Source organism: Orcinus orca, chromosome 16 (genome assembly GCF_937001465.1).
Source record: "Orcinus orca chromosome 16, mOrcOrc1.1, whole genome shotgun sequence".
Classification (NCBI taxonomy): Eukaryota; Metazoa; Chordata; class Mammalia; order Artiodactyla; family Delphinidae; genus Orcinus; species Orcinus orca.
The window spans coordinates 27,857,185-27,875,982 of record NC_064574.1 but is presented as its reverse complement, the minus strand read 5'-3'; the positions used below and the strand labels follow the sequence as shown (position 1 = coordinate 27,875,982).

The 18,798-nt window shown below is 37.8% G+C and overlaps 1 protein-coding gene across 1 annotated transcript in view; it reads right to left on the bottom strand.

Moving 5' to 3' along the window:
• BCL2L1 (BCL2 like 1) overlaps positions 1-18,798 on the bottom strand; it is an 871,182-nt gene that overhangs the window by 490,721 nt on the left and 361,663 nt on the right. The window lies entirely within an intron of this gene.

The following is an 18,798-nucleotide window of genomic DNA, read 5'->3' as shown; positions in this document are numbered from 1 at the left end:
AAAGTGCAGCCAAATCTCACAGCAATTGTGTTTTCTATGATTCTGTTTGAGAATAGCCTTTCCTGAACACCTCATGCAACAAATTTCCTGTTCTTGATCCTGGGGGTGGGAATATAAGACACATAAGATATGAAAGAAAATCTAAACTCTTTACACCTCTCCTTCTTAAGGTTTACTCAGGGCAAGAGTAATACATCTGCTTCACTATCTGTGAGCCTAGTTTTGCCTAAGGCATTTAGTGTATGAGATTCAGAAGAGCAGAACTTGCTATAACCATAGACTACTGGAGGATAGAGACTCTGTCTTTTTTGTATTCTTGTTTCCAATGGCCAGTATGGGTACTGAATCAACATAAGAACTCAATATATGTTTGTTGAATAAGTTTGTGGGAGGCAGTTCTTGGCATGACTCTAACTTCTTAAAAAAACGAGATATAGGGCTTCCCTGGTGGCGCAGTGGTTGAGAGTCCGCCTGCCGATGCAGGGGACACGGATTCGAGCCCTGGTCTGGGAAGATCCCACATGCCGCGGAGCAGTTGGGCCCGTGAGCCATGGCCACTGAGCCTGCGCGTCCGGAGCCTGTGCTCCACAATGGGAGAGGCCACAACAGTGGGAGGCCCGCGTACCGCAAAAACAAAACAAAACAAAAAAATGAGATATAATTAACATATAACATTATATTAATTTCAAGTGTATATCATAAGGAGTCAATATTTGTATATATCCTCAGAAGTGGATTTGCTCGATTATATGGTAGTTCTATTTTTATTTTTTTGATGAACCTCCATATTATTTGTATAGTGACTGAACCAATTTACATTCCTACCAACACTGTACATAGGTTCCCTTTTCTCCTTACCTTTTACATCCTCGCCAACACCTAGCTCAGCTTGATGATAGACATCCTAACATGTGTGAGGTGATATCTCATCATGGTTTTGATTTGCATTTTCTTGGTGATTAGTGATGTTGTACATCTTTTTATGCACCTGTTGGCTATCTGTATGTCTTCTTTGGAAAAATGTCTATTCAGATCCTCTGATCATTTTTTTTTTTTTTTTTTTTTTGCAGTATGCGGGGCCTCTCACTGTTGTGGCTTCTCCCGTTGCGGAGCACAGGCTCCGGACGCGCAGGCTCAGCGGCCATGGCTCACGGGCCCAGCCGCTCCGCGGCATGTGGGATCTTCCCGGACCGGGGCACGAACCCGTGTCCCCTGCATCCGCAGGCGGATTCGCAACCACTGCGCCACCAGGGAAGCCCCTCTGATCATTTTTTAATTGATTTTTTTTGCTATTGCATTGTATGAGTTCTTTATATGTTGATAATTCAGATATTAACCTCTTATCAGATATATGATTTGCAAACATTTTCTCCCATTTGGTAGGTTGCCTTTTCATTTTGTTGATGATATTCTTTGCTGTGCAGAAGTGTTGTAGTTTGTTGTACTCCCACCTGTTTATTTTTGCTTTTGTTAACTTTGCTTTTGGTGTCAAATCTAAAACAATCATCGCCAAGACTGATATGAAGGAGCTTACTGCCTATATTTTCTTCATGGAGTTTGATGGTTTTAGGTTTTACATTCAGGTCTTTAATCCATTTTGAGTTAATTTTTATATATGATGTAAGATAATGGTCCAGTTTCATTCTTTTGCATGTTGCTGTACAGTTTTCTCAACACCATCAATTAAAGAGGATGTCCTTTCCCCATTATATATTCTTGGCTCCACTGTTGTAAAATTAATTGACCATATATGTGTGGTTTTATTTCTGGGCTCACTATTCTTTCTGTTCAATTGATCTACATGTCTGTTTTTATGCCAATGCAGTACTGTTTTGATCACTATAGATTTGTAATGTATTTTGAAATCAGGGAGTGTAATATCTCCAGCTTTCTTCTTTGTCAATAGTGCTTTTCTATTTTGGGTCTTTTGTGGTTTCACAGAGGTTTTAGAATTGTTTGTTCTAGTTCTGTGAAAAAAGCCATTCGAATTTTGATAGGGATTGCATTAAATCTATAGATTGCTCTGGGTAGTATGGACATTTTAATAATACTGATTCTTCCAATCCATGAGCATGAACATATCTTTCCATTTATTTGTGTTTTCTTCAATTTCTTTCATCAATGTCTTATAGTTTTCAGTGTACAGGTTTTTCACTTCCTTTGTTAAACTTATTCCTAAGTATTTTATTTTTTGATGCAATTGTAAATGAGATTGTTTTCTTAGTCTCTCTTTCTGATAGTTCATTATTAGTGTATAGAATCAACAGATTTTTGTTTATTGTTTTCTGCAATTTTACTGAATTTGTTTATTAGTTCTACCAGTTTTTTTTTTGGTGGAGCCTTTAGGGTTTTTAAAAATATGTAATATCATATCATATGCAAATCTTCACAATTTTACTTCTTCCTTTCCGATATGGATGGCTTTTATCTCTTTTTCTTGACTATTTGCTCTGGCTACAACGTCCAGTACTATGTTGAATAAAAGTGGCAAGAGTGGGCATTCTTGTCTTTTTCTTGATCTTACAGGAAAAACTTTCAGCTTTTCATCATTAAGTATGATGTTAGTTGTGGGCTTGTCGCATATGGTCTTCATTATGTTGAGGTACATTACCTCTATACACACTTTGTTGAGAGTTTATATCTTAGACGAATGTTGAATTTTGTCAAATGCTTTTTTCTACATCTATCGAGATGATCATATGATTTTTATCCTTCAGTTTGTTAATGTAGTGTAACATATTGATTGATTTGTGAATGTTGAACCATTCTTGGGTATCTAGAATAAATCCGACTCAATCACAGTTTATGATTCTTTAAATGTATTGTCGAATTTGGTTGGCTAATATTTTATTTGGAATTTTTACATCTATGTTCATCAGTGATATTGGCTTGTAATTTTCTTTTCTCATGGTGTCCCTGTCAGGTTTTGCTATCAGGGTAATGTTGGTCTCATAAACTGAGTTTGGAGGTGTTCCCTCTCATCTATATTTTGGAAAAGTTGAGAAGAATTGGTATTGATTTTTCTTTGAATTTTTGATAGAATTTACTGGTGAAGGCATCTGGTCTTGGACTTTTTTTTGTTGGGAGGTTTTTGATTACTGACTCAATCTCCTTACTAATTGGTCTGCCCAGCTTTTTTATTTCTACCTGATTCAGAATTGGTAGATTGTATGTTTCTAGGAATGTGTCAATTTTTTTTTTCTGGATTGTCCAGTTTGTTGTTGTATAACTTTTCATACTGGTCTCTTACGATCATTTGTATTTCTGTGGTATCAGTTGTAATGTCTCCTCTTTCTTCTTCTGATTTTATTTACAGTATTTAACTCTACTCTCTTTATTTCTTGGTGAGTCTAGCTAAAGTTTTATCTATTTTATTTATCTGAAAAAGCCCAGATCTTAGTTTCATTAATCTTTTTTATTGTCTTTTTAGTTTCTAATTTATTTCTGCTCTGATTTTTATTATTTACTGCCTTCTACTAACTTTGGGCTTAATTTGTTCTTCTATTTTTAGTTTCTTGAGGGTAAAGTTATGTTGTTTAGTTGAGATCTTTCTTGTTTCTTGATGTAGACATTTATTTCTATGAATGTTTCTTTTAGAATTGCTTTTGCTGCATCTCATATGTGCTGGTGTGTTGTGTTTCCATTTTGATTTGTCTCAAGGTATTTTTTGATTTCACCTTAAAAAAATTTTTATTGGAGAATAGTTGATTTATAATGTTGTGTTAGTTTCTGATATACAGCAATGTTAATCAGTTATACATATACATATATCCAATCTTTTTTTGTTTTTTTAGATTCTTTTCCCATATAAGCCATTACAGAGTATTGAGTAGAGTTCCCTGTGCTATACAGCAGGTTCTTATTAGTTATCTATTTTTATATATCGTAGTGTGTATATGTCAGTCCCAATCTCCCAATTAATCTCTCACCCCTCCTTATCCCCTGGTAACCATAAGTTTGTTTTCTACATCCATGACTCTACTTCTGTTTTGTAAATAAGTTCATTTGTACCTCTTTTTTTTTAAAGATTCCGCATAAAGTGATATCATATGATATTTGTCTTTCTGTGTCTGACTTACTTCACTCAGTATGACAATCTCTAGGTCCATCTATATTGCTGCAAATGACATTATTTCATTCATTTTTTTTTCATGTATATACTGCAATTTTATTTCAATCGCACAAACGAAGTTAGCATGTAGGAAATTTAAATGAAACAGTACGGTAAAAATAGCAGAGAATCAAAAACTCTAATAAGGAAGTACACCTAGGCGAGGAGAGGGGATTAAGAACGCTGCTTGAGAGAGCTCCAGGGACGGGCGCGAGCCGCGGCTAAGAGTGCGGAGCCCAGAGACGGACATGGGACGCTAAGGCCGCTGCTGCCGCCGCCAGGAGGCCTGTGTGCGAACACAGGTCACTAGCCACACGCCCTTCCGGGGAGCCTGTGCGGCCCGCCACTGCCAGGGTCCCAGGATCCAGTGACAACTCCCCCGGGAGAACGCACGGCGCGCCTCAGGCTGCAGCGTCACGCCGGCCTCTGCCGCTGCAGGCCCGCCCCGCACTCCGTGACCCTCCCTACCCCCCGGCCTGGGTGAGCCAGAGCCTCCGAATCAGCGGCTCCTTTAACCGCGTCCTGTCTGAGCAAAGAACAGACGCCCTCCGGCGACCTACACGCACAGGCGGGGCCAAATCCAAAGCTGAGCCCCTGGGAACTGTGAGAACAAAGAAGAGAAAGGGAAATCTCTCCCAGCAGCCTCAGAAGCAGCGGATTAAAGCTCCACAATCAACTTGATATACCCTGCATCTGTGGAATACCTGAATAGACAAGAATCATCCCAAATTAAGGAGCCCTGTGGATGAAAGGCTCTTGGTGCTGCAGCCAGGAGTCAGTGCTGTGCCTCTGAGGTGGGAGAGCCAACTTCAGGACACTGGTCCACAAGAGGCCTCCCAGCTGCACATAATATCAAACAGCAAAAATCTCCGAGAGATCTCCATCTCAACGCCAGCACCCAGCTTCACTCAACGACCAGCAAGCTACAGTGCTGGACATCCTATGCCAAACAACTAGCAAGACAGGAACACAACCCCACCCATTAGCAGAGAGGCTGCCCAAAATCATAATAAGTCTACAGACACCCCAAAACACACCACCAGACGTGGACCTGCCCACCAGAAAGACAAGATCCAGCCTCATCCACCAGAACACAGGCACTAGTACCCTCCACCAGGAAGCCGACACAACCCACTGAACCAACCTTAGCCACTGGGGACAGACACAAAAAACAACAGGAACTACGAACCTTCAGCCTGCAAAAAAGGAGACCCCAAACACAGTAAGATAAGCAAAATGAAAAGACAGAAAAACACACAGCAGATGAAGGAGCAAGATAAAAACCCACCAGACCTAACAAATGAAGAGGAAATAGGCAGTCTACCTGAAAAAGAATTCAGAATAATGATAGTAAGGTTGATCCGAAATCTTGGAGATAGAATGGACAATAGAATGGACAAATTGCAAGAATCAGTTAACAAGGACCTAGAAGAACTAAAGATGAAACAAGCAACGATGAACAACACAATAAATGAAATTAAAAGTACTCTAGATGGGATCAATAGCAGAATAACTGAGGCAGAAGAACGGATAAGTGACCTGGAAGATAAAATAGTGGAAATAACTATTGCAGAGCAGAATAAAGAAAAAAGAATGAAAAGAACTGAGGACAGTCTCAGAGACCTCTGGGACAACATTAAACGCACCAACATTCGAATTATAGGGGTTCCAGAAGAAGAAGAGAAAAAGAAAGGGACTGAGAAAATATTTGAAGAGATTATAGTTGAAAACTTCCCTAATATGGGAAAGGAAATAGTTAATCAAGTCCAGGAAGCACAGAGAGTCCCATACAGGATAAATCCAAGGAGAAATACGCCAAGACACATATTAATCAAACTGTCAAAAATTAAATACAAAGAAAACATATTAAAAGCAGCAAGGGAAAAACAACAAATAACACACAAGGGAATCCCCATAAGGTTAACAGCTGATCTTTCAGCAGAAACTCTGCAAGCCAGAAGGGAGTGGCAGGACATATTGAAAGTGTTGAAGGAGAAAAACCTGCAACCAAGATTACTCTACCCAGCAAGGATCTCATTCAGATTTGATGGAGAAATTAAAACCTTTACAGACAAGCAAAAGCTGAGAGAGTTCAGCACCACCAAACCAGCTCTACAACAACTGCTAAAGGAACTTCTCTAGGCAAGAAACACAAAAGAAGGAAAGGACCTACAATAACGAACCCAAAACAATTAAGAAAATGGGAATAGGAACACACATATCGATAATTACCTTAAATGTAAATGGACTAAATGCTCCCACCAAAAGACACAGATTGGCTGAATGGATACAAAAACAAGACCCATATATTTGCTGTCTACAAGAGACCCACTTCAGACCTAGAGACACATACAGACTGAAAGTAAGGGGATGGAAAAAGGTATTTCATGCAAATGGAAACCAAAAGAAAGCTGGAGTAGCAATTCTCATATCAGACAAAATAGACTTTAAAACAAAGACCATTACAAGAGACAAAGAAGGACACTACATAATGATCAAGGGATCGATCCAAGAGGAAGATATAACAATTGTAAATATTTATGCACCCAATATAGGTGCACCTCAATACATAAGGCAAATACTGACAACCATAAAAGGGGAAATCGACAGTAACACATTCATAGTAGGGGACTTTAACACCCCACTTTCACCAATGGACAGATCATCCAAAATGAAAATAAATAAGGAAACACAAGCTTTAAATGATACATTAAACGAGATGGAGTTAATTGATATTTATAGGACATTCCATCCAAAAACAACAGAATACACATTTTTCTCAAGTGCTCATGGAACATTCTCCAGGATAGATCATATCTTGGGTCACAAATCAAGCCTTGGTAAATTTAAGAAAATTGAAATTGTATCAAGTATCTTTTCTGACCACAACGCCACGAGACTAGATATCAATTACAGGAAAAGATCTGTAAAAAATACAAACACATGGAGGCTAAACAATACACTACTTACTAATGAAGTGATCACTGAAGAAATCAAAGAGGAAATCAAAAAATACCTAGAAACAAATGACAATGGAGACACAACGACCCAAAACCTGTGGGATGCAGCAAAAGCAGTTCTAAGGGGGAAGTTTATAGCAATACAAGCCCACCTTAAGAAGCAGGAAACATCTCGAATAAACAACCTAACCTTGCACCTCAAGCAATTAGAGAAAGAAGAACAAAAAAACCCCAAAGCTAGCAGAAGGAAAGAAATCATAAAAATCAGATCACAAATAAATGAAAAAGAAATGAAGGAAACAATAGCAAAGATCAATAAAACTAAAAGCTGGTTCTTTGAGAAGATAAACAAAATAGATAAACCACTAGCCAGACTCATCAAGAAAAAAAGGGAGAAGACTCAAATCAATAGAATTAGAAATGAAAAAGGAGAGGTAACAACTGACACTGCAGAAATAAAAGAGATCATGAGAGATTACTACAAGCAACTCTATGCCAATAAAATGGACAATCTGGAAGAAATGGACAAATTCTTAGAAATGCACAACCTGCCAAGACTGAATCAGGAAGAAATAGAAAATATGAACAGACCAATCACAAGCACTGAAAAAAAAAAAAAAAAAAGAATGAGTCATTGACCTAAATCTTGTTTCCAAGACTCATATGTCCATATCAGTAAATCAGCAAACATTTGTCAAGAGCCTACTCTAAAAATTACCAGCCTTCATTGTGGAAAAGAATCATCTGGGCAGCCTGTTTAAAAGACAGAATCTTTGTCCTCACACACAGAGATTCTGTGTATTGTAAAACTAACATCCAAGGTGATACTGAAGCAGTCACCTCTGGGACTGTGTTTTGGGAGCTAGTGGCCTGCCATGTACCAGGATGTATCTTAGCGGACGGTGGTGATAAGGCATCATATCAACGTTTCTTCACGTCCACCCTTTTGGAGCCAATATAGAATATCTCTGGTCATACATGCAGCAGCTGGACTCCAAGATATCTGCAAACGAAATCGAAATGCTTTTGATGAGGTTGCCACGCATGTTTAAACAGGAATTCACAGGCGTGGGAGCAACGCTGGAAAAAAGGTGGAAGTTGTGTGCCTTTGAAGGAATTAAAACTACCTAACTGTGAAGAGCAGCAAAGTCTCTGGGTATGAAACTGCCTGAACCCAGCCAGGGCTGTGCAGTGAGCGCCCAGGAGGTTTGGGGCTGGTCCAGCGCAGGACCTTTATGGGGCCATCAGAGCCTGACTTTAGTTACATCTGTGGCATTCTCTCGTGAGTGGAAATGTAATTGTGTACCAGTTCCCTAAAACAAACAAAGCTTCATACTGTGACAGATCTGTTTGCTACGAAAACCAACGATTCCACGGTCATGATGGCAAAACCTTAAAATATGCTACGTTTGAGAATAGCTCACCAAGTAAAATATTTAAAGTTAATGATGGTGTGGCAATGGTTGTTGCTAGGCTACAGAGTTGTTGTATATGTAATCTATAGCTGAAATCATTCAATGACATTTTCCTGAAAGTCTTTCTGTTTTAGTAAAAAAAAAAAAAAAAAGAGAGAGAGAGAGAGAAAAAAAGTAATTTTACAGTGAGGAAAATAAATCATACCAAAAGAAAACTTGAATATGTGTCTGAACAGTTACTGTATTTTGTAAATTAAGTTATATGCTGTTATAGGGACTTCTGCCTTATTGAAGAGGCAGAAGATGTGATTGTACTCCTTGAGAATGCTTTACCAAGAATATTATTTTTCTAATGTAACAGTTCTCCATCATAAGTTCTTTTAACATGGACAGCATAACAATTTTCATAAAATGTAAATAAAAGAAAAACTAGTGCTAAAAAAAAAAAAAGGAAGTACACCTAAAGCATGAGACTTCAAAATTCATTAGTGTTTCATCTTGTTTTGATTGACACTTGATGCTTGCAAATTTTGAAACAAACTTTGAGATCATGATGATTACTCTGGAGAGATTTCAGCACCAGCACTAAGATTTGTACATTCAGTTGGTATGCAATTGACTTGTTAGCCATTTACATAGTGTATAGTACGGATTCGTCACAGGTCAGACCACAGTGTTGAAGGAAAGAAGTACCTTTCTGTAATTAGAAAGGATCCCCTAAACTGCACTCAGCTTAAGACATCCAATGTACAAGAGCACGAAAACCATCATAATATTGTGGCTCCAAGGAACATAGGTTTTTTTTTTTTTTTTTGCGGTACGCAGACCTCTCACTGTTGTGGCCTCTCCCGTTGCGGAGCACAGGCTCTGGACGTGCAGGCTCAGCAGCCATGGCTCACGGGCCTAGCTGTTCCGCGGCATGTGGGATCTTCCCAGACCGGGGCACGAACCCGTGTCCCCTTCATCGGCAGGCGGACTCTCAACCACTGTGCCACCCGGGAAGCCCGAACATAGTTTTGGTAAGAAAAATAACCTAAGCTTCTGTTTCCCATTTTAATTACTGAAGTCTCTAACAATGACAAAACTGTCACATAGGAAAGCAAATATATACAGTAATTCAATCAAACTTCTTGGAAAGAAAACATTTAGCAATCTGGGATAATGCAGAACGACAGGAAATAAAACGTGATTCAACACTGGTTCCTTTTGTCATTTTACACAGACATCATGTTAATATTAGACCAAGGCACAAAACGTTTAGTGCATAAACCAGTTTCTTTCTTAAGATCTAGCATTTTTACCGTAGTCTTTTATCTTACTTTGGATCACTTGTACCCAGTACTCTATCCTACTATAGACCGTTTAACTTAATCAACAAAATCAAAAGTGATTTCTGACCAGATTTATGGGGGACATAAACATTTGTATCATCAGTGTTTGCATAACCAAAAGTACAATAGTAAGATGAAAATGCCTCCTATTTCTTTTAGAAAATAATACTTCATAAGCTTGCTGCGTCTTTAATGTCTTCACTATTGGATGACAATGAAGAGTTGATAGAAAAAAAGAACTGTATACTTGAATTATGATAGCTCATCCATCAAAGATCTAAAACTGAAGTTTCTACAGAAACAGGAACTAGTTTAACAAGGGGAAAAAATTCCCTCATTCAAACCTCTTTGAAGTGGTAATGGCTGAAAATTTGCAGCACTTAGAGAACTATGCTATCAACAAGTTCTGTCTTATGAACTTAGATTAAGAAATCTAGAAAACAGATGAAGGTGGATTATTTCTTCAAAATTTTAGTAAAACTACTGATAATCAAAGGTTTCAAAGCAAATATGGCACATAACAACTCAAGCATAAATCAAGATGGAGAGCCTGGAGAATTGTGATTTCCTAATATTTCAAAAAATTCTATCATTGCAACATACAGGATTTCTCCCCTATTTTAATCTTAGAAGTTTCAAAGAAAAGGGAGTGGATAACATACACACACGTGAGTGCCCACACAAACACGCACGCACGCACACACATGGTGGTAAGTAGAGTATCTAGTTCCTTCTTCCCACCACCTAAGTCTCACTTTATTTATTAAAAGAAAATTATGCAGGACCCGCCTCGTTGTTTTCCCTTTATCTAATGATTTCTGTGACCTTAATTGCTGCCATGATTGTTACTTTTCTAGTATTTCAACATAACAATGTTCAAAAGCAGCTTTGTAGTCAGGAACATGTACCTGAATACCTGTATAACTGCAGGGCGCCTAGATAATAACAACTGCCAAATTCAGGGATGGAACTTTTGAGTTCCACAGTAAGATGTAATCCATGTGAAGCTCAGAATCATGTTTCAGACCACTGAACTTACTCAAGTTAAAATACAAATAGCTGAAGACATGATGTAAAAGATTAAGTACTCGGTGCTGTTGACATATTTACCAATTAAAGTCACAAAATATTCCTCAGAAATTAACTTTAAAGAAAAAATTATTCCTTCCCTTCCTCCCGCTCCCCTAAACTCTACAAAATGTTTTCCCTGGGACTAGGCCTTGAAAAGGCCACTACATATTAGTTTGACATGCATGACTGTCTGCAATTTAAAAAGCTAATTTTGTGGTGGTTGTAATTACATTATAAAAATGTCCACGTGCATACATCTAAAAAAGGTTGAAAACCTACAGTGAATCTACAATATACTGTTTTACATTTGACCACTGGTTTGTATTATGTAGGAGTCACAGATTTGGTAAAGCACTGTAACAATTTAGGAAGGCACCTAAATCTTTAAATTCTGGACAAATTTTATGTTTGAATCTACAAAATTGCATGAAGCCTAAACTCGAGAGACTTCCTATCATCCTAAAATTCCTCACTCTGAACAAATCATTTTTAGGACACTTTTTTATAAATATCCCTTTGAAAGCACATACAATTCCATTTGTTCCACATTTTACATTCTTTTTTATGGCTGAGTAATATTCCATTGTATATATGTACCACCTCTTCTTTATCTGTTTATCTGTTGATGGGCATTTAGGTTGCTTCCATGTCTTGGCTATTGTAAATAGTGCTGCAATGAACATTGGGGTGCATGTATCTTCTTTTTTTAACTTTTTATTTTATATTGGAGTATAGCTGCTTAACAATGTTGTGATAGCTTCAGGTGCACAGCGAAGGGACTCAGTCATACATATGCATGTATCCATTCTCTCCCAAACTCCCCTCCAATCCAGGCTGCCACAAAACATTGAGCAGAGTTCCCTGTGATATAAGGTAGGACCTTGTTGGTTATCCATTTTAAATATGGCAGTGTGTGCATGTTGATCCCAAACTCTCTACCTATCCCTTCACCCACAACCCTTCCCCACTGGTAACCATAAGTTCGTTCTCTAAGTCTGTGAGTCTGTTTCTGTTTTGTAAATAAGTTCATTTGTATCATTTCTTTTTAGCTTCTGCGTATAAGGGATATCATATGATATTTCTCTTTCTCTTTCTGACTTACTTCAGTCAGTATGACAATCTCTAGGTCCATCCATGTTGCTGCAAATGGCATTATTTCATTCTTTTTAATTGTTGAGTAATATTCCATTGTATATATGTACCACATCTTCTTTATCTATTCCTCTGCTGATAGATATTTAAGTTGCTTCCATGTCTTGGCTATCATAAACAGTGCTGCAATGAACATTGGGGTGCACATATCCTTTCGGACCATGTTTTTCTCTTGATATATGCTCAGGGGTGGGATTTCAGAGTCATATGGTAGCTCCATTCTTAGTTTTTTAAGGGAGCTCCATACTGTTCTCCATAGTGGCTGTACCAATTTATATTCCCACAAACAGTACAGGAGTGTTCCCTTCTCTCCACACTCTCTCCAGCATTTATTGTTTGTGGATTTTTTTTGATGATAGCTATTTTGACTGGTGTGAAGTGATAACTCATTGTAGTTTTGATTTGTATTTCTCTAATAATTAACAATGTTGAACATCTTTTCATGTGCCTCTTGGCCACCTGTATGTCTTCTTTGGAGAAATATCTATTTAGGTCTTCTGCCCATTTTTTTGACTGGGTTGTTTGTTTTGATGATATTAAGCCTCATGAGCTGTTTGTAAAATTTGGAGACTAATCCCTTGCCAGTCACATCATTTGCAAATATTTTCTCCCAATCTGTGGGTTGTCTTTTCATTTTGTTTATGGTTTCCTTTGCTGTGAAAAGCTTTTGAGTTTAATTAGGTCCCATTTGTTTATTTTTGCTTTTATTTCCATTATTCTGGGAAAATGATCTTGCTGTGATTTGTGTCAGAGAGGGTTCTGCCTATGTTTTCACTAGGATTTTTAAAGTGTCCAGCCTTACATTTAGGTCTTTAATCCGTTTTGCGCTTATTTTTGTGTATGGTGTTAAAGAATGATCTAGTTTCATTTTTTTACTGTCCAGTTTTCCCAGCACCATTTGTTGAAGAGACTGTCTTTCCTCCATTGTATAGTCTTGCATCCATTGTCATAGATTAATTGACCATAGGTGCATGGGTTTATCTCTGGGCTTTCTATCCTGTTCCATTGATCTATATTTCTGTTTCTGTGCCAGTACCATACTGTTTTGATTACCATAGATATGTAGTATAGTCTGAATTCAGGGAGCCTGATTCCTCCAGCTCCATTTTTCTTTCTCAAGATTGCTTTGGCTATTCGGGGTCTTTTGCATCTCCATACAAATTTTAAGATTTTTTGTTCTAATTCTGTGAAAAATGCCATTGGTAATTTGATAGGGATTGCACTGAATCTGTAGATTGCCTTGTGTAATACAGTCATTTTGACAATATTGATTCTTCCAATCCATGAACATGGTATATCTTTCTATCAGTTTGTGTCGTCTTCGATTTCTTTCATCAGCGTCTTATAGTTTTTGGAGTACAGGTCTTTTATCTCCTTAGGTAGGTTTATTCCTAGGTATTTTATTCTTTTTGATGTGATAGTAAATGGTATTCTTTCTTGAATTTCTCTTTCTGATCTTTCATTGTTAGTGTATAGAAATGCAACAGATTTCTGTGTATTAATTTTGTAACCTGCAACTTTACCAGATTCATTGATGAGCTCTAGTAGTTTTCTGGTAGCATCTTTAGGATTTTCTATGTATAGTACCATGTCATCTGCAAACAGTGACAGTTTAACTTCTTTTCCAAATTGGATTCCCTTTATTTCTTTTTCTTCTCTGATTGTCATAGCTAGGAATTCCAAAATTATGTTGAGTAAAAGTGGCGAGAGCGGACATCCTTGTCTTGTTCCTGATCTTAGAGGAAACGTTTCAGCTTTTCACCATTGAGTATGATGTTAGCTGTAGGTTTGTCATATATGGCCTTTATTATGCTAAGGTAGGTTCCCTCTATGCCCACTTTTTGGAGAGCTTTTAATCATCAATTGGTGGTGAATTTTTTTTTTAACATCTTTATTGGAGTATAATTGCTTTACAATGGTGTGTTAGTTTCTGCTTTATAACAAAGTGAATCAGTTATACATATACATATGTCCCCTTATCTCTTCCCTCTTGTGTCTCCCTCCCTCCCACCCTCCCTATCCCACCCCTCTAGGTGGTCACAAAGCTCGGTGCTGAATTTTGTCAAAAGTTTTTTTACATATATTGCGATGATCATATGGTTTTTATTCTTCATTTTGTTGATGTAGTGTATCACAATGATTGACTTGCAGATACTGAAAAATCCTTGCATCTCTGGGATAAATCCTACTTGATTGTGGTGTATGATCCTTTTAAAGTATTGTTAGATTCGGATTGCTAGTATTTTGTTGAGGATTTTTGAATCTATGTTCATCAGGGATATGGGCCTGTAATTTCCTTTTTTTATGGTATTTTTGTCTGGTTTTAGTATCAGGGTAATGGTGGCCTCATAGAATGAGTTTGGGAGTTTTCCTTCTTCTGCAATTTTTGGAAACAGTTTCAGAAGTATAGGTGTTAGCTCTTCTCTAAATGTTTGATAGAATTCGGCTGTGAAGCCATCTGATCCCAGACTTTTGTTTGTTGGGAGTTTTAAAATCACTGCTTCAATGTCAGTGCTTGTGATTAGTCTGTTCATATTTTCTATTTCTTCCTTGTTCTGTCTTGGGAGGCTGTACCTTTCTAAGAATTTGTCCATTTCTTTCAGGTTGTCCATTTTATTGGCATACAGTTGCTTGTAGTAGTCTCTTATGATCCTTTGTATTTCTGTGGTGTCCATTGTAAATTCTCCTTTTTCATTTCTAATTTTATTGATTTGAGTCCTCTCCCTTTTTCTCTTGATGAGTCTGGCTAAAGGCTTATCAATTTTGTTTATCTTTTCAAAGAACCAGCTTTTAGTTTCATTGATCTTTCCTATTGTTTTCTTTGTCTCTATTTCATTTATTTCTGCTCTGATTTTTATGATTTCTTTCCTTCTACTAATTTTAGGTTTTGTTTGTTCTTCTTTCTCTAGTTGCTTTAGTTGTAAGATTAGGTTGTTTATTTGAGAATTTTTTTGTTTCCTGAGGTAAGATTTTATTGCTATAAACTTCCCACTTAGAACTGCTTTTGTTGTATCCCATAGGTTTTGGATCATTGTGCTTTCATTTTCATTTGTCTCTAGGTATTTTTTGATTTCCTTTTTGATTTCTTCAGTGATCCATTTGTTGTTTAGTAGCATATTGTTTAGCCTCCACGTGTTTGTGTTTTTTTTAATAGTTTTTTTTCTTGTAGTATATTTCTAATCTCATAGCATTGTGACTGGAAAAGATGCTTGATATGATTTCAATTTTCTTAAATTTACCGAGGCTCAGCTTGTGGCCCAGCATGTGTTCAATCCTGGAGAATGTTCTGTGTGAACTTGATAAGAATGTGTATTCTGCTGTTTTTGGATGGAATGCTCTGTAAATATCAATTAAGTTCATTGGTCTAATGTGTCATTTAAGGCCTGTGTTTCCTTATTGATTTTCTATCTAGGTGATGTGTTCATTGATGAAAGTGGAGTGTTAAAGTCCCCCACTATTACTGTGTTACTGTTGATTTCTCCATTTATGGCTGTTAGTATGTGCCTTACACATTGAGGTGCTCGTATATTGGGTGCATATATATTTACAATTGTTATATCTTCTTCTTGGATTGATCCCTTGATCATTATGTTGTGTCCTTCTTTGCCTCTTATAACAGTCTTTATTTCAAAGTCTATTTGTCTGATATGAGAATTGCTACTCCAGCTTTCTTTTGATTTCCATTTGCTTGGAATATCTTCTTCCATCCCCTCACTTTCAGTCTGTATGTGTCCCTAGGTATGAAGTGGTTCTCTTGTAGATAGCATATATATGGGTCTTGTTTTTGTATCCACTCAGCCAGTCTATGTCTTTTGGTTGGAGCATTTAATTCACTTACATTTAAGGTAATTATCAGTATGTGTATTCTTATTGCCATTTTCTTAATTGTTTTGGGTTTGTTTTTGTAGGTCTCTTTCTTCCCTTCCTCTTTTGTTCTCTTCTCTTTTGGTTTGATGACCATTGTTGTGTTTGGGTTGCTTTTTCTTTTTTGTGTGTGTTTCTATTGCAGTTTTTGGGTTTGCTGTTTCCATGAGGTTTTGATATAGCAGTCTATATATGTACAAGAGTTTTTTTTTTAAGTTGTTAGTCTCTTTTCCCCCTAGAGGGGTTCCTTTAGCATTTGCTGCAAAGCTGGTCTGGTGGTGCTGACTTCTGTTTGCTTTGCTTGTCTGTAAAACTTTTTATTGCTCTGTCAAATCTGAATGAGATCCTTGCAGGGTAGAGTATTCTTGGTAGAAGGTTCTTCCCTTTCATTGCTTTAATATATTGTGCCACTCCCTTCTGTCTTGCAGAGTTTCTGCTGAGAAATCAGCTGTTAACCTTATGGGAGTTCCCTTGTATGTTATTTGTTGTTTTCCTCTTGTTTTTAACATTTTTTCTTTGTCTTTAATTTTTGTCAATTTGATTACTATGTGTCTTGGCATGTTCCTCCTTGGGTTTATCCTGTATTGGACTCTCTGTGCTTCCTGGACTTGGATGACCATTTCCTTTCCCATGTTAATTAATTTTTCAGCTATTATCTCTTCAAATATTTTCTCAGGCCCATTCCCTTTCTCTTCTTCTTCTGGGACCCCTATAGTTCAAATGTTGGTTCAACATTTGTTCAACATTTAATGTTGTTCTAGAGATCTCTTAGGCTGTCTTCATTTCTTTTCATTCTTTTTTCTTTATTCTGTTCTGCAGCAGTGATTTCTACCATTGTCTTCCAGGTCACTTATCTGTTCTTCTGCCTCAGTTATTCTGCTATTGACTCCTTCTAGTGTATTTTTTCATTTCAGTTATTTTATTGTTCATCTCTGTTTGTTTGTTCTTTAGTTCTTCTAGGTCTTTGTTAAACATTTCTTGCATCTTCTCAATCTTTGTATCCATTCTCTTTCTGAGATCCTGGATCATCTTCACTATCATTATTCTGAATTCTCTTTCTGGAAGATTGCCTATCTCCACTTCATTTAGTTGTTTTTCTGGGGTTTTATCTTTTTCCTTTATCTGTGACATAATCCTCTGCTTTTTCATTTTCTCTAACTTGCTGTGATTGTGGTTTTTGTTCTGCAGAGTGCAGGATTGTAGTTCTTCTTGCTTCTGCTGTCTGCCCTCTCATGGATGGGGCTATCTAAGAGGCTTGTGAAAGCTTCCTGATGGGAGGGACTGGTGGTGGGTAGAACAGGCTTTTGCTCTGGTGGGCAGTTAAAACTTTAATCCATTTGTTTGCTGATGGGTGGGTCTATTTTCCCTCTCTGTTAGTTGTTTGGCCTGAGACGACTCAGCACTGGAGCTTACAGGTTGTATGGTGGGGCAAATGGCAGCCTCTGGGAGGGATCACGCCAATTAGTACTTCCCAGAGCTGCTGCTGCCAGTGCCTTTGTCCCCACAGTGAGCCACAGCCACCCCCCACCTCTGCAGGATACCCGCCAACACCAGTAAGTTGGTTTGGTTCAGCCTCCTATTGGGTCACTTCTCCTTTCCCCTGGGTCCTGGTGTGAACAAGACTTTGTGTGTGCCCTCCAAGAGTGGAGTCTCTGTTTCTCCCAGTCCTGTGGAAGTCCTGCAATCAAATCCTGCTGACCTTCAAAGTTGGATACTCTGGGGATTCCTACTCCCATTGCTGGACCCCCAGGCTGGGAAGCCTGACGTGGGTTTCAGAACCTTCAGTCCAGTGGGAGAACTTCTGCAGTATAATTATTCTGCATTTTATGGTCACCAACCTGGAGAGTATGGGATTTGATTTTATTGTGATTTTTCCCCTCCTACCATCTCATTGTGGCTTCCCTGTTTTCTTTGGATGTGGTGTATCTTTTTCGGTGGGTTCCTCTCTCTTCCTGTCAGTGGTTGTTCAGCAGTTAGTTGTGATTTCGGTGTTCTTGCAAGAAGAGGTGATTGCACGTCCTTCTACTGTGCATCTTGATCTAAATCTGCATGTATCATTTTGAATTATGGTTTTCTCCAGGTATATGCCCATAAGTGGGATTGCTGGGTCACATGGTAGCTCTATTTTTAGTTTTATAAGAGCCTCCATACTGTTTTCCATAGTGGCTGTATCAATTTATATTCCCACCAACAGTTTAACAGAGTTCCTTTTTCTCCACACCCTCTCCAGCATTTGTTGTTTGTAGATTTTCTTTGGATGCCCATTCTAACTGGTGTGAGGTGATACCTCATTGTAGTTTTGATTTGCATTCCTCTAATAATTAGTGATGTTGAGCAGCTTTTCATGTGCTTCTTGTCTATCTGTATGTTTTCTTTGGAGAAATGTCTATTTAGGTCTTCTACCCATTTTTGGATTGGGTTGTTTTTTTTAAATATTGAGCTGTATGAGCTGTTTATATATTTTGGAGATTAACCCTTTGTCCATTGATTCATTTGCAAACCATTTCTCCCATTCTGAGAGTTGTCTTTTCATCTTGCTTGTAGTTTCCTTTGCTTTGCAAAAGCTTTTAAGTTTCAGTAGGTCCCATTTGTTTATTTTTGTTTTGTTTTTACTTCCATTACTCTAGGAGGTGGGTCTAAAAAGATATTGCTGTGATTTATGTCAAAGAGTGTTCTTCCTATGCTTTCCTCTAAGAGTTTTATAATGTCCGGTTGTACATTTAGGTATCTAATCCATTTTGAGTTTATTTTTGTGTATGGTGTTAGGGAGTGTTCTAATTTCATTCTTTTACATGTAGCTGTCCAGTTTTCCCAGCACCAATTATTGAAGAGGCTGTCTTTTCTCCACTGTATATTCTTGCCTCCTTTGTCATAAATTAGTTGACCATAGGTGT